Consider the following 14,878-nt stretch of genomic DNA (forward strand, 5'->3'; position numbering starts at 1 on the left):
CTGTTTGTAACAGGAGAACATTTAGGCGCCACGTTGCAAGTGGAAGCCGCAAGTTGGAGCCGACTTGAATATAAAACCCAGTTCTGAGAGCGTGTCGGTGACATCTCCACCCCGCTGTAATGTATGTGAAGTTCAGCACGTTACGTTGAGTCCTTTTTCAAAACGACCTTGCTCACTTTCAAGAGTGTGTGTGATGTTTTCATCCGTGGGTGTTGCATCACTCCATTCGTTTGTTTTCTCTCTTCTATGTAGAGTTGCCTGGGGCGGCAGGTTGGCAGTCAGTATTGTAGTTCTGTGTTTGTAAAGTGTGATGATGTTTAAATGAATGCATTTAGTCAGAGAAGTATGTCGGGGTACAGTTGTTTGTCAAGGTTTCTTTCCCCAGCATAGAGGGTGTCTGTGATCAGGATGTGGGGGCAGCAGTGTATTGGATTTTGACAAATGGGAACACAAAAGCAGAGTGCACTGTACGTCCTTCACAGTCTCCTAAAGGTCCTACCTTAAAAGGCGGAGTCCGACTTGTCAGGAAGGGAGCACTGACATTGGAGAGTAGATGTTCTTTATCTGTCACATAGTGGGGAAATTCAACATCTCACATCAGCAGCAAACCAGGACACTAAAGCACCAAATAACAAAGATGCACACAGTGCGACAGCAAACAAAAGATATACTGTAGATGCTGGTAAATGACGACTGTAAATGGGTCTCTTGGTGTTGTCATTTAGATGGATAGCGCCCTGTACTTAATGCCCAAGGCTGACTCGATGGTTTTGTAAAGAAAAGCGAAAAAAAATCGGTGTATACCTGAATCACCGTCATCTAATGTCATCATTGGGACTACCTAAAATGAAAGCACCGGACTATGTTCCTAATATGATACAGTGGTACCTCGGTTTTCGAACGTCGCAGAATTCAAACAGAAATTCCGAGTTTTTTTTGCTTCAGATTTTGAACAAAAATCCAGAAATCGAACGCCCCCATAAAAGCCAGAAAAAACATAATGTGCGCGGACCGATCAGCTGACCCACGACGCGCTTTATTACTGTGTATACGGCAGCCTCTGTATGCATGTGCGTGTGCTCGCTCTCGACAGGAGCTGGGACAGGGATGAGGCGAGGCTGGGACAGAGCATGACTTGGTTTATGACTTTGTCACAGCCAAACTGCACAGAAGCGCACATTCAGAGCTGGACACGCACCGGGCACCTCTTCACTTCTGGAGAGACGTCACTCACTCGGCAACCCCTCCCACATGCAGCGGCCACACACATAGAGGAACAGCCACCTGCAGCAGACACTCTACATTCACTCCTACAAAAGACTATTTTATGGCTTGGAACGCATTATTTCTTTTTCCATTCATTGTAAAGGGAAAAATCGATTCAGATTTTGAACAATTCGCTTCTCGAACGGCCATCTGGAACGGATTGTGGTTGAGAACCGAGCTACCACTGTATTAATATATATGTGTCATTAAAAATAAAACTATCACATCCAAAAATATGGGGTAAATCTCTACCACCATTTTAAAGGTGTTTTCTATTTCAGTTTGTGGATGAGATTCATGCTGAAAAAAAATATGATCAAAATACTTTTTTTTTTTTTTTGTCTCTTAGGGATGTATGTTTTAAGTGGAGCACACAAAAAGCTTTTTACTTTAGCCATTTGGAAAGTGAGGAACTTGAGAAGAAATATTTCTGTATTTGTAAACATTAAACTTTCCTTTTACTTTTCCCAGTAACGCAGCAGTGTCATCAAACCAACTGTTAATGGCTTCTCAGCGTTGGATCCGTTGGTGCTTTTGATCAAGATGGAAGTTATAATTCAGATTCAGATGGGAGAAAAAAAGTATACACTTTAGCGTTACTGACGCCAAATTGTTCCTTCTCCATACATAGGGAAATATTTAACTGTCATGTATGTTAATTGTAAAACCACTTGAGATTTCTATTTGCAGCAGCACCTTGTGTTATTTGGTGTGTTAGACTTCTTTTTTCTCCCTGTTACCGAAAGCTGAAACATCAAGGTACTCAGGTCACTCCCTATTCTGGCTGAGGAATGTTCTGACAGTAAAAGTTAAGAGATTTTTTCAAGTTATATTAGTGGCAGTATTTTCATAAAGAAGCCTCAGTAAGTTCATTTTTCAGTGCGGCATCCGATATTATCCAGATAGCTTCGCATTACTTGGGAGCATCTCAACATGTCATCATGCGGAGCAGCAGCATTTGTATCCTCCAAACAACTTGCTGACACTGCCAGGCCTAATCCTCAGTCGTGGGCAGAGAAAACATGGATTTTGCCATTTGTCATTAGCATAATAAGCCAGCACATGGCACATTGCTGTTTTGCATAAATAGTACACTCCACTTTATGATTATAAAAGGGCCCTGGGGCTAACTAGCCTTTTTATTCAATTAATGAATAGTTAATGTATTTAAATTAGTCCTGCCTGGTCAAGTCAGATCAGCGCGGCCACATGGGTAAATTCAAGTGTGTGTTTCTTGGGAGATATATCTCTAAATCTGCTGAGAAACACTGACATGAAGTTCACGAGGTCAAGGCCGCATTAAGATCAAACGGTTGAAAGTTTATTTTAGTTCTTGTTGGGCTCGGAAGAGTCACAATATTTGCCGCCCGTGCTTTGTCGCTCCATATCGGATGCTAGCATCTGAGTTCGCGTTGAATTGTGGCGCAGTCTATTTTACATTTTCTTTAAAGTTTAAGTCATAGATTTCAGACAATGGCAATATGGCTGAGCAGTTCTGGAAGTGAATGTGTGTTGGAAGCGAGGAAGTGGATGGGAAGAGTGGCTTTCAACATGAATATTTCACTGTGGAAAAAGGAGCCGGGGTGGTGTAGAGGGGGGTGACTAGAGCTAGAGGGATGTTCAGCTAACCATGAGATTACACACACTCTGCAGAAGGCATTTGGCTAATGTAATTAAGAAAACCCTATGGTGGGAGACACAGAGCATTAGTGTCCAGGATGTACACTTGTGTTGCGCGCGATTACTGCCCCACACTCACAGACAGCACGTTGCAGTCGTCTCAGCCTCTAATTCTTATTATTCTGCTACGTAAGCTTCACGGTGTCGAGTATTAATCTGAACATATGATTATCTAACTGAGATTCGAGACAGTTAAAGTGAGCAATGGACGTATTAACGCAGTTCTGGGGCTGCATGTGTCATCCAATATTTACAGTGACGAGCCTTGAAAATGTTTCGTATTTGGAGGTAGAATGAGAGGGAGCCGTATCGGATGCATTTAAAGCTTAAAATGAAACTGTTCCTCACGCACCCCGGGCAAAGGTGAGTGGGTTCATTTTGCATTAAAAAGTTTGACGGTGAGCTAATAAAGAAAGTTTGATGAAGATTCAGATTCACTTTGAAAAGTTTTTTTGACCAAATATTGGGGCTTAAAATTAGTTTTTTGAAAGTTTAGCGCTAAAAAAATAGTGTTGTGGCTATCATCAGTTGGTTCTCGAAAGCTTTCTATGCTCTTGAAAACCAGTAGGTTTTTACATTAAAAAAATCAACTGGAAACGGATGATCGACCTTGAGGAGCTAGAGCAGCTGCTTCTCTACAGTTGGGTGAAGTGGTTTCAGAGTCTTCCGATGGTCTCACATACAGTAGTTCCTTTGTTACTATCACTGTCTGCAAACTGTTCCGGACAGGCTGCACACACCTGATATGTGTGCGCTTGACTGGTTGGAACTAAAACCTGCACCCACTGCGGCCCTTTCTGGAACAGTATGGTGACCCCTGACCTAGAGCCTTTCTGTGGGTAATGAAATGACGCTATGAACCGGTACATATTAGGTAACAGCAAAAGACAAAAATGAAGCCACTAGAATGCCAAAAAAAGTAGCAGTAAACAGACAATTCATCTCATCGCTCATGCAGGTTTGGAAGAACCAACGGTCCGGGGCATCTGCAAGTCTTTTGCTTGTGCATTTTACTTCCTTGTTGTTGAGTTCATGCTCTGTAATTCTCCCCCTTTTGTGTTCGTAAATGTGGGGCTAACTAGCCTTTTTATTCCTTAAAATTTGGTCAGTAATTCCGGTTTTAACTTTGTCAAAGACTCAAAAGTGGAATATTTATTTGACCGAACAATAAGGGATAATATACAGCCCCTCATGGCACAATGACTGGCCACCGCGTCCCTCTCCCTCCTGCGAAGTCTAATAACTCACCCGCTCCTCACAATTCTGCAGAGATTAATAAACTTCTCGGTGCTGCCACGCAGGAGAAAAGAAACCTTTGCTCTGTTTAATGACAACTGTAAAGTGGAGGCAATCATGGGATGCCTCCCATGACATTTCCCCGGTTCCCGTCCGCTCCACTTATCTCCGACAAATGGCCGCGCCAGGCCGCTATCCAGATGAAGCGTTTTCCCCGAGTCATTACGTCTGTCACCGGGGCCATTTCCGCGTTGAAAAATCTCAAACAATAAACGAGGCCGCAGCCTTTAATAACTGTGAAGGAATCATATTTGGAAAATTGCATTGAAGCAATAACCTTTTCTCCCTGTAATTAGATGACAGAGAGGTCCTGGTTTTAATTAAGTCAGCAATTTATGGACGCGGCGCCGTTACCTCTGCCGGCAGATTAGTCAGGGAGGGATCACGGAACACCGTTGGCTCAGTTTGAACAGATTTGATCTGGTAATTACTGTGTTATACGGCAAGGGCCGCCGCGAGTCTCCGGCTCCGTGAGGCATGGCCCTCGCCGTCGTTGCCGAGGCTCCAGATATATGGAGTCTGTCTGAATAGGTCTCCAAAAGAGGTCATCAACGGAGGGCTTAATGTTGGAGGAGGCATCTGACGGTGGGCTTGTGACTGCGAGGGCCCATTTGTTTGGGCGCAGCTCCCTCGTGGTCAGTGTTAAACGCCGGCAGGAGGGGGCGCCGGCAGTTAGGGGAGGCTGCTTTAGCGCGCCGTTCATAAACATGGCAATTTACTCTCAATTTATGCCCTGACAGGTCGTAATGAAGACCATGAAAAGAAGATTAGCCCAGGCTGTTAGCGTGGACTGTCTGGGGAGCGCCGCCATGGGACTGCGGGACCTGCGCCTGTCGTGTGAGCTGGCGCCCTCTGGCTCAATGTAGTTGCACATTTGATTGACATTAATGCTCTGGTTTGGGGAAAAGAACGGCAAATATGTGTTTTGGGAATATGACATTTAGCGCTAGCATCCGTAGGAAGCCCCCTCCCCACCCCCCCACCCCGTCATTACTGACATCTAACAGATGTTTGTGAGATGACCCTCGAAATGAATTAATTTAATTTTACACTGTTGTTTCATTTATAGTTGATTAAAAATGATATTATTGACACAGATTCAGCACAGGCTTTTATCAGTTGGACCAGGACTGTGGCGTATTCACCAACCCCAGCACTGAGGTCCCTGACTTACTTCTGGTGTACATGAAGTGATACTCACACATGGAGGTTCCCCCAAGAAAAGGCATGTCAAATTCAAGGCTGCGGGCCAAAAATCCCATTCACTGCTGGGACAAATTATTGAAGAAACTCATAGTCATATATGGCCTGTGAGGTCCTCATATTTCAAGTGCCATAATGCACTGCAGCAGTAGCATGTACGGTCGGATCAAAAATAAATAAATAAATAATACTAATGTTATTTTTATTAAATGTTTTAAATATATATATTTTTTAAATCATATATTTAAAAAAATATTTACATTTTTCTCCTGTGTTTCTTCTTGAACTACATTCAATAACATTTGATATACTTTCATACAGTCACTCATAGACAATAAATAGACAATAATATTTTTGGTTTCATCTTTCAAAAGTATGCATGCAGTCACAAGTCTTAATATTATGACATATTTTCCACATCATTGTAATCCTCCTGAAGTGGAATAATCTCGCCTGACTTGCTGTAAAAATGGCCCCTTAAGAATGAAATGTATTGATTCACCATATTCTCCAGCTCATGTTTAGACGCAGGAGAACTCCAATGATGATCTGAGAGGGACTGCACACACCTGGTATCAGCTACAAACCCGACTCCTGCGCCACGTCTCCCATTTAAAATGCAAATCCCAGAGGCCTAATGCAAGAATGAGGTTAATTAATCCCAGAGGACAGAGCGAGTGAGGAAGGGGGCTCCTCAGCCCCCGAGATCTTCCCTCCATAAAGGTCATTCTTCACAATAAGAGAGCAGCGCATGCATTGCCCCTCTGTGAACTTCCCATCACATCCCCTCAGAACATCTCATCTGATCCCTTCTTTCAATCCGTGGAACCAAATGGCCCGGGAACACACTCCACTGAGACTTGAAGTGCTAATGGTGAGCGTGGACCGCCGGCGCCGCGTCACCCACAGATCTGTGACAAACCAGCCTCAGAGGCCGCAGAGTCTGGTGCTAAATGTCCGCTGCCGGCAAGGCGTTATTTGCGTCCCGACGTTCGCCGCTAAAGACTGTCTGCAGGCTGGAGTGGCGTGACTGCGGCCCCTGATTTATGGGTCATCATCTTGGTGACATTTTCCTCTGCTTGGATGTCTGAGCGGAAGCCTTTACCTTAAGTGCTCTGCTGTTGGTAGGTGGAGACGGCCATGGTGGTTACTTTAAAAGTTATGAGCCAGACATTCATACGCAAGGCACCAGTTCATCTTTAGGCTGAGGCTTGGAATACGGCAGACCACAAAGAGCAAGCATTCATATTATATTAGACCTGTGAAATGGTTCTTAAAGTAGAGTATAGTAGTGATGGGTTGATGAGGCTTCATGAAACAGTGTCCTGATTTTCAGAGGCCACCAGATGGCGCTGTCTGCTGTAAGATGTTTGGACTTGAACAACTAATTCAATGAAACCTCACATCATTTCTAGACCAAAAGCACCATCTCATGGCGTCTAAAAATTAGGACACTGTTTCATGATACCTCAGCTACCCATCACTAGAGTACAGTAAAGAGTCGATATCGTAAGTTCGATAAATGTTCGAGTGATGCTTTTATCATTGAGGAATTAAACTGCTCATGAGGTCGGAGGTTAACCTCGAAAGGTTTCCTATAGGTGTAAACCTCTCAGACTCTATATGACTTGCCGCTCAGACATTTTTCTGTCTGGCAGATATTCACCCAAAATTGCAATTGACAAAGCACAGTTATGTTTGAACACCTGACTTCTCCTCAATAAATAGTAGAATTATTTTGGACCGTATCGACATTTTAATGACTGCAATTGTGATTTCTAATTTCAGTGAATTAGGATTAGGATTAGGTTTGTTTATGTCCATTTTACCATAGTAGTGGCATTATTTTCAGTGCAAATGCTCTCATCTTAAATAGCTGCTCAGTCATATATTTAAAGATTCTGGACTTTTGAGTCAGAAGATTTAATTTTCAAAATCAGTTTTGACAAATTATTGAAGTTCTTAATGTTGTTTTTTTCAGTATTTTTCCCCATAATGTCTCCTTTTACCTTCATCAGAAAAACAAAACACCACTATTGTGAAGTGACTGTAAGTAATATGAGATCAACATCAGGAGGATGTCTTGATTCTTTGCTTCTGTGCATTTTCGTTTGCTTCCTCTCAAGTGCAGATCTCCTTTAAACATCTGAGCGGATTTCTCCGCAGACCTGGTTTGCGGTGGAGTTTTGGCTTCAAAAGGAGCGTCTCCCTTGGGTGGCAGCACGGCTCCTGTCCCCTCTCTCTCCCTGCAGCTGGAGCTACAGAGCCAGATGCTGCTCTGCTCCACCACCCACCGTCCCCCCTCTCTCTCTTCCAGGAGGACCGTGCCCAGAGAGGAGGATGACAAACGCCTCTGCCTCCTCTTACTGACGGATTTGGACGACCTGCCTCCAGCCCCGCACTGTTCCAACCGCCAGCACAAGATGTCGACTTAATGGAAAGGGGTTGGCTGTGGATAGGCCCATATGTGTTTGTATGGGGGGGAAATATGGCAGGCCAGTGTGTCTGGGTATCTCTGTGCATTCACCGGCATTGTGTGTGTGTGTTTGTGTGTCTCCTCACAGAGCCCATACTGCCGACATCCATCATGCCATGGCGTTCTGGCAGAGAGTGGGACTCAGACAGCTTCACTAACACACGGTCAGTTAAATTGCCTGTTAAATTGTCCCGGTCGGCAGCTATCTTAGGTGTGGATAAAAACACTGCACTTAAAGGCTGCACTTAAAGGCGGGCATTGTCAAGTAAATGCTTGTCTGGTCACATGCCTAGAAAGAGATGAGGACTGGGGAAGACAGAGCTTCTCAAAGGGAACAGATTTCCATTTAAAACAAGAAACCGCAAAGTGTTTGTGACAGTGATTGCCAAACTTTATTTTGCAGTACACGTCTATCATAATGTTGTCTACAGAGCAACCTGAGCAGGGTCAAAGAGACAGTTTTGGCATATGGGCGAGGGGCCTGGCCTGATCCCGGGACAGGTCACCAATCGATCACACAAGGCCATCAGTGAAAAGTGGGCCCGAAGGTAAACTGGCCGCACAGTCTTCCACTGTGCTCAGTAGCTCTTCTTTGTGTTAGACCCAGAGTAGCCCCCGTGTACTGGACCCTGACAAGCTCACATGCTTGGCTTCTTCCACACAACATACGCGCAAAAACAAAGCTTCAACATGATCACATCCTTCACGACTGTCATGTTAATACCTCATCGGAGAGGGATCGATTGTTGGAACATGAGCGGATCTTTCTCATATCAAACTTGGGTCAGCAGGATTTGACTTGGTTCTGCTTTGCTTTTCCAATTTGGCTGTGTTCATGCACATTGGTGTGTTCTCCTGCCAGAGTGCAGATGTTACAGATCAGTCTTAAAGGGGCCCTGTTCTGCTTGTCCATGTGTCCAGAGTTGTCTACAGCATGTAAAGCGCTGTAACATAAACTGAAGCAGGGAAAAGGCTATCGTTTTCATTGTTTTTAGAATGAGCAAATCCAGTGTGTTGTTTTCCACCTGATTCAGTTGGCGACAGACAACAGGACTGAGTGTGTTGAAGGAACTCTCCCACAATCATGGAAATGACACCATGTCTTGTATTAAAGCCTCCACCACTTCGCAGATAGGCGTCATAGAGTGAGTTTTTTAACATATATTGTGCTGAGGGATGAGGGTTTGTGGTTTGGGCGGAGGGAGAGGAACCTGTATTTACCATCCCTATACACCCTGCAATGAAGGCTCAGTGGATTTGTTTGTTCTTCATGCTGCAGCCAGGTGAGAGCAGACTCTTACAGACACGGGTCTCTACGTTGCAGTGGAACCTTTACAGTGATTGAGAATTAATCTCAATTAATCGCAGTTTAATTGGATAAGAATATTTGCTTCAAGAAGCCACATTTTTCAATTTGAATGAAGGTGGTATATGACTGAATCAAATGATGGACCCATACATACATTTAAACAACAAAATATTGTTTATTTTCACTTTGACAATAGCACAATAAATCACGATGGTGGCTATATTCAAGATTTTATATCACCTTATTTAAACTAAAGCTCTTTTAATGTCTTGAAAATATTTGTATAAGAATTTTAATTGTATAAGAATTTCAAGAACATTCAGAGTAGTGGAAACCCTGGCCATTGTGTAGTGAAAAACATCCCTGAACCAAAACAAACAGATGCTTTTGTTTGCTTTTGTTCAGGGATTCCTCCATGTCTGTTGTTGTTGTTCTCATCCTAGCTGCCACGTGTCTTGTGCATCAGTGAGATCAGTGGACCAGGAACTCCTGCACTGACAAAGGTTCCCTGTTGTCTGGAGAGCAAACTGTTCAATTAAATTAGATTATTATTTGTACTCATTAATTAATGGATTAATATTAACTGCCACCCGTCAATATTGGCCACGTTGCCCAGACCACCTCAGCATACTGCGTTCTGAGTGAAGAGGCTGCCACTCCAGGTCATTAAAGGATGGCAGACTTTATATTGGAGTGTAACGTTCACAGTACTCATGTCTCATTCGGTGTTCATGTCTGTAAGAGCATGAAGCCATGTTGATGGAGCAGTCTGCTCACACTTGAATATAGTTCTTTGTCACTGATACATCCATGATATGTTAATCAACCATTTCCTCTTTCATGTACTGCACTGTCCTTGTGTTATTTTAGTTCCTCACTGTCCTAAAAACCCCATCATCCTTGCAGAAGCCCGAGTGAAATCACTTCTCAAGACGACAACTCTTCTCCACAATGGTTTTAACGCTGCTGATTCCCATCTTTGATGCTTCACGTGAGATCAAGTAATCGGCCATCGAGTCCAAATGGGCAGCCCTGTCTTCAAAGTTGCCTCACTGAACCTCAGAATCCAGTCTGTGCCAAAGAAGAACAGGTAAGAAACCTTGGGACTAAGTCAGTGGAATGGTGATAATTTGACTGTGTTTGCACCACTGCTATGGTCAAGCTTGTAAAGTTATGATCTGGTCAAGTCCCCCAAAAGCATTACAAGGAACTGCGGCAAAGATATTTTGAGCTTTGACTTCCTGCTGAGAGTGGTGGACTGGCGATTCTTGTTCTTGTCCATTCCGGAGTACACAAGAGGTTGACCACTTTCCTGATGAAGGATGAACTCAGTGTTGGCTTTATACAGCACAATTTACTAAGAAAAGCTCCACTGCGAAAACACCACTCACCTTCATCATTTGAATAAACTCTTCATCTACTGCCTGTCTGGATGATTAAAACAATAGTTTCAGTCTGCTACACCTGACATTTCTCTTCATGCAACCAGATGGAAAATTAAAGTCATTCTTTTAACATTAGCAGGACGTCCTGGATAATTGAGTGCTTCCTGTGGTCAGAACATTCGGGCTACGACGACCGTCTTCAGTGATTCTCATGACACCACATCACACCACACCGCGTTTCTATCTCTAGCCTTGTGGGGACCTCTCATTGCCATAACGCTTTCCCTGGCCTCTCACCCTAAACCTAACCATCCAAAACAAATAGCTCACCATAACCAGGGGTCTGAACCTGACTTAAACCTATTAATAATGACCCAGTTATTTTGAAGTTTTCATCCCCAAATTGAGGCATTACCTGGCGAAAATGTCCTTTAAAAAACACTAGGTCCCCAGAAGGAGGTGACCACACATACACACACTCTATATCAAATATACAAATGCATAACTGATAGCAGGTGATTTAAGATGATGTCTAAATAAACATATCTGCCTACTTTGCGTAGTGGGTTGGTCAGATGTTTTCGAGCCTCTCATGTCCCAGTGGTTCAGTTCTTCCACCGTCGTCACGCTTGTGACCCTGAAGATGAACAGGTGATTTTTGTTTTTCAAACTTTCTGGTGGAACTTTTGTGGTTGTGACTCATTCACATATGTTGAAAACGCCTGTACTGTTTAATGAGTGACTTGGTGTAATCTGGATGCACAAACAAAGTCCTTTCATTTCATTTCCTTACTGCCTTTCGTTCAAGAGAGCAAATTTATCACATAAAATAAAGACTCTGCCTCACAGGATTGTTTGTTCTGAACGTTAAAATAAGGACATTATTGCACTATTTCAACCTCTCTTAAACTTCACATTCCAATATAAATCCAGATTGAGCCAAAAATGCTCCACTTTGCAAGACGCAGACCAGATGGGAATTGAACCTGGAACTCTTCATGGTCTGCTCACAGATAAACCACGGTCCCACCCTGCCCTGGTGACGTCTCTATTTCAGCAGATGCCTGTTTCACCCTGATATTCCAGGTCAGTTCAGCGGCGTGCAAATGAATCCCACAGCATGTTATGATATCTAACCCACAACAATAACAGCTGGGGCAGTTCTACCATGCGTGTAGTCTTCCTGCTCGCCGCTAGGGGGCAGGAATGTTCCATAAGTCACGATGAAGGACCGTTTTATTTCCAGACGAAACGAGCCTTTTCTACCTGACTGCGTTTATCTATCACTTTTCCGCAGTCCGTCTTTTGACTGCCATTTTTTTCCCTCCATTTTATTTTTATCCCCCTCATTTTGAATCCTGTTTAAATATACAAGATTAAGGCATTTAGCTGAGGAATATAGTCTGCTCGGCCCATTCAACGAGGCAACAACCACTGTGCTGCCATGTTTTTAACTGTGGGTATCTTTACAACTTCATTTCGCACCAGTCATCGCACACATTAATGTACATATGAAAGACACAATAACCCAATGGTTCTTATTCCAATATATATTTTTATTTCTTATGTTTCGTTAAATATTTGTATTTGGGGGGTTATTGGGTGTAAATGCATGCGATTTATTGTTGACATTATTATTTTTTTTTTCAGATTGATAAATGACGCCTTCACGACTTTTACGCACGAGAGTGTTCAATAACATCCTGAAAATAACGCGCGCCGCTTCTGCTTTACAATAGCGCCTCACGAGCATCTTTAGAAAAGTGGGTTAGAATCCTCCGCAGCACCGTCTTGTCCGTGCGTGTAGCAATAATAATAATAATAATGGTGATGTTGTCAAGCTTCTGTCCACGTCGCAGCCTCAGATCTCGGCCCAGTGCGCAGCATCACTCTAATGTGGGCTGACTGGGGGCTCTTTGCTGCGACAAAACCCCCTACAGCTGCCCCCCTCCTCCCCCCAAATCAATACATGTCAGAGAAATATGAAAACAAACACGTATGGACTGCTTCGGTCTCCCTCACACTCGACGTGGAACACGCGGCTGACGGCGGGTTAAATTTGTTTCCTGCGCTCGCAACGACTCCCTGCGACCCCCGAGCTCCATTTCCAGCTCCGTGTCCACGAACACGGGCGTCTTTCTCTCCTGCCTGCGCAGAAGGAAGATTGCATCTGTTCGGGTCCAATGTGAGTCTTAATTACTGGCCTTCATGTTCTCCGTGGCCCTCAACCGTCTTTAATTAAAACCTTGATTAGGGGGGGAGGAGGTCCTGGTGCAAGACCATTACCAGATGGGTTTCCCAGCAATAATCATAATAAAGACTTTATCCGCCTCTGCGGATGCCTGTGCGCCACGTCCCTGTCAAAGCGCCGTGCGCACGCAGGCTGGTAATTACGGCGCCGATTACTCCTCTAATTACGGTTCGGTTGTGATTAGATTTAGAGACGTTCCGAGGCCCGTTTGCGGAGACTGTAACCATGTATGGACCGTGGCAGGTGGCAACCTTTTTACCGTTTAAAAAATGTTTAAAAAATTAAATATTTAAAACAGTGATGAACTATAACTGGAGCTGTGGCCTGACTCTTACGCAGGTCATTTAAATACAATTATTAGCATCCTAAAAAAGTTAGAATAATAAGAAATGAAATTCAGGCTGCAACTAATTGTTATGGTGAAAGTCAACTAGTCACTGACATCCTGATCAGTTGGCATGCGGCATAAGTGGACAAACATGGCAACATGGCTGTAGCCTCATAGATATAGCTATAGATATAGATATAGATATATTGTAGCGAAATACTGAATACATTATAGTAAAAAAATGTTAAGTAAATGATTGTAAATGCTTGTAAATTGTTGATTCTTGTTTTGAAACTTTAGATTGGAATTTAAATTGATCAAATATGATGTGAAATGGTCCCATACATTCAACGGTGAAGCCATTTCTCCTCTTAATCGAGATGGCGCTATAAAATAACTGACCTCACTGGTGGACTGATGAACCTGTCTGCGACAAATATAATAGTCGACTGGTGGTCCCTGCCCGGACATGTAAAAGTTTTATTGATGAGGTAAAGACATAAGTTCCAGGCTGGGTCATCTCGTCTTGGATGGTGGAAGGTTTCGTGGCATTACAATAGAGCTGAGCCAGAAGGCAAATCTCGCCATCAGCCCATTGGAGCTTGTCACGTGCGTCCACTCACACACATTAACCAATCTACCTTGATGGAGGTGCAACTTCATTTAAAAGCTGTGAATGAGAAAAAGTCACACCAAGAGTGGAGCCCACCCAAGTTAAAATTCAATTATTATTCATATTATTAAAGGAAAAATGATTTGGACGGAGAACACTACAGGATTGTTTCATCCTCTTTGCTGTTTTAAAGACTCTCCGCGGGCTCAACCCATGACACATTTTTAACAACCCTCACTCATGGAACTCCCATTATTAATGCTAAATTAATATCCCTAACAATGCGTTATCCCTCAGACACGTATGTATTTTAGTGTCTCCACTCCATAAATCCACACGTGTGTCTCGCCAATGGTCTGAAAGCCATTTACGCGCTCAGCGTTGACTCGCTCCTCAAGACAGAGCAAGTTGCAAATAACAATCAGTTCAATTATCCTCAAAATATTTACTTCTCCAGGATATGATTTGTCATCCAGACGCGGGGCGGGGGACGGGAAGGGGAGTGGAAGTGATTTCTTCTTGCTGCACTATGTGTGCGTCCATTTTCCAGACGGTTTGTCGTCGTTATTGCCTGATTTAGTGTGTGTTGTTTTACACAGCCCAGTTATCTGCATCCATTTATACCTATCACACAGATCCGCCGTGAGTTTGTCACATTTGGTGTGTTTGTATCTTCTGCCTCGCCTCTCGCCAGCAGCAACGTGCGCACTAATGTGTTTCTCCCTGCGCCATGTATCCTAGTTCTTCTAGCCTTCACAACCTCTGGAGCAGGTTTCTCGGTCTAACCAGAGAGCAAGCACAGGCCAGGTGATGTCATTAGTGAAATGATGTCTATTTTTACATACGCCTCCTCCTTTAGGAGAGAAAGAGGAGTGGGATCTTTACAAATGCCATCTGGTCACCTGTCACTCACTGTGCTCGCTCACTCGTGCTGATCTCCACCTCTGCGCCTCTCATTCAGTCAGCATTCTCTCGTACATGTAGTTGTCTCTGCATCTCGAATAATTTCTGGAGACTAGCATTGTTCCCAGAATAATGGCATTTTTCACACATCCCATGTCCGGTTTCTGA

General features: G+C 43.6%; 1 long non-coding RNA gene across 1 annotated transcript; it reads left to right on the forward strand.

Annotated features, from left to right (window-relative positions):
- The first annotated feature begins 19 nt into the window (after positions 1–19).
- Positions 20–6,485, forward strand: LOC128758520 (uncharacterized). Its single transcript, XR_008414506.1, has 3 exons — positions 20–121; positions 4,983–5,104; positions 5,971–6,485. It is a non-coding gene; the product is annotated as an uncharacterized LOC128758520 (long non-coding RNA).
- The last annotated feature ends 8,393 nt before the right edge of the window (positions 6,486–14,878 follow it).

Source organism: Synchiropus splendidus, chromosome 5 (assembly GCF_027744825.2).
Source record: "Synchiropus splendidus isolate RoL2022-P1 chromosome 5, RoL_Sspl_1.0, whole genome shotgun sequence".
Lineage (NCBI taxonomy): Eukaryota > Metazoa > Chordata > Actinopteri > Syngnathiformes > Callionymidae > Synchiropus > Synchiropus splendidus.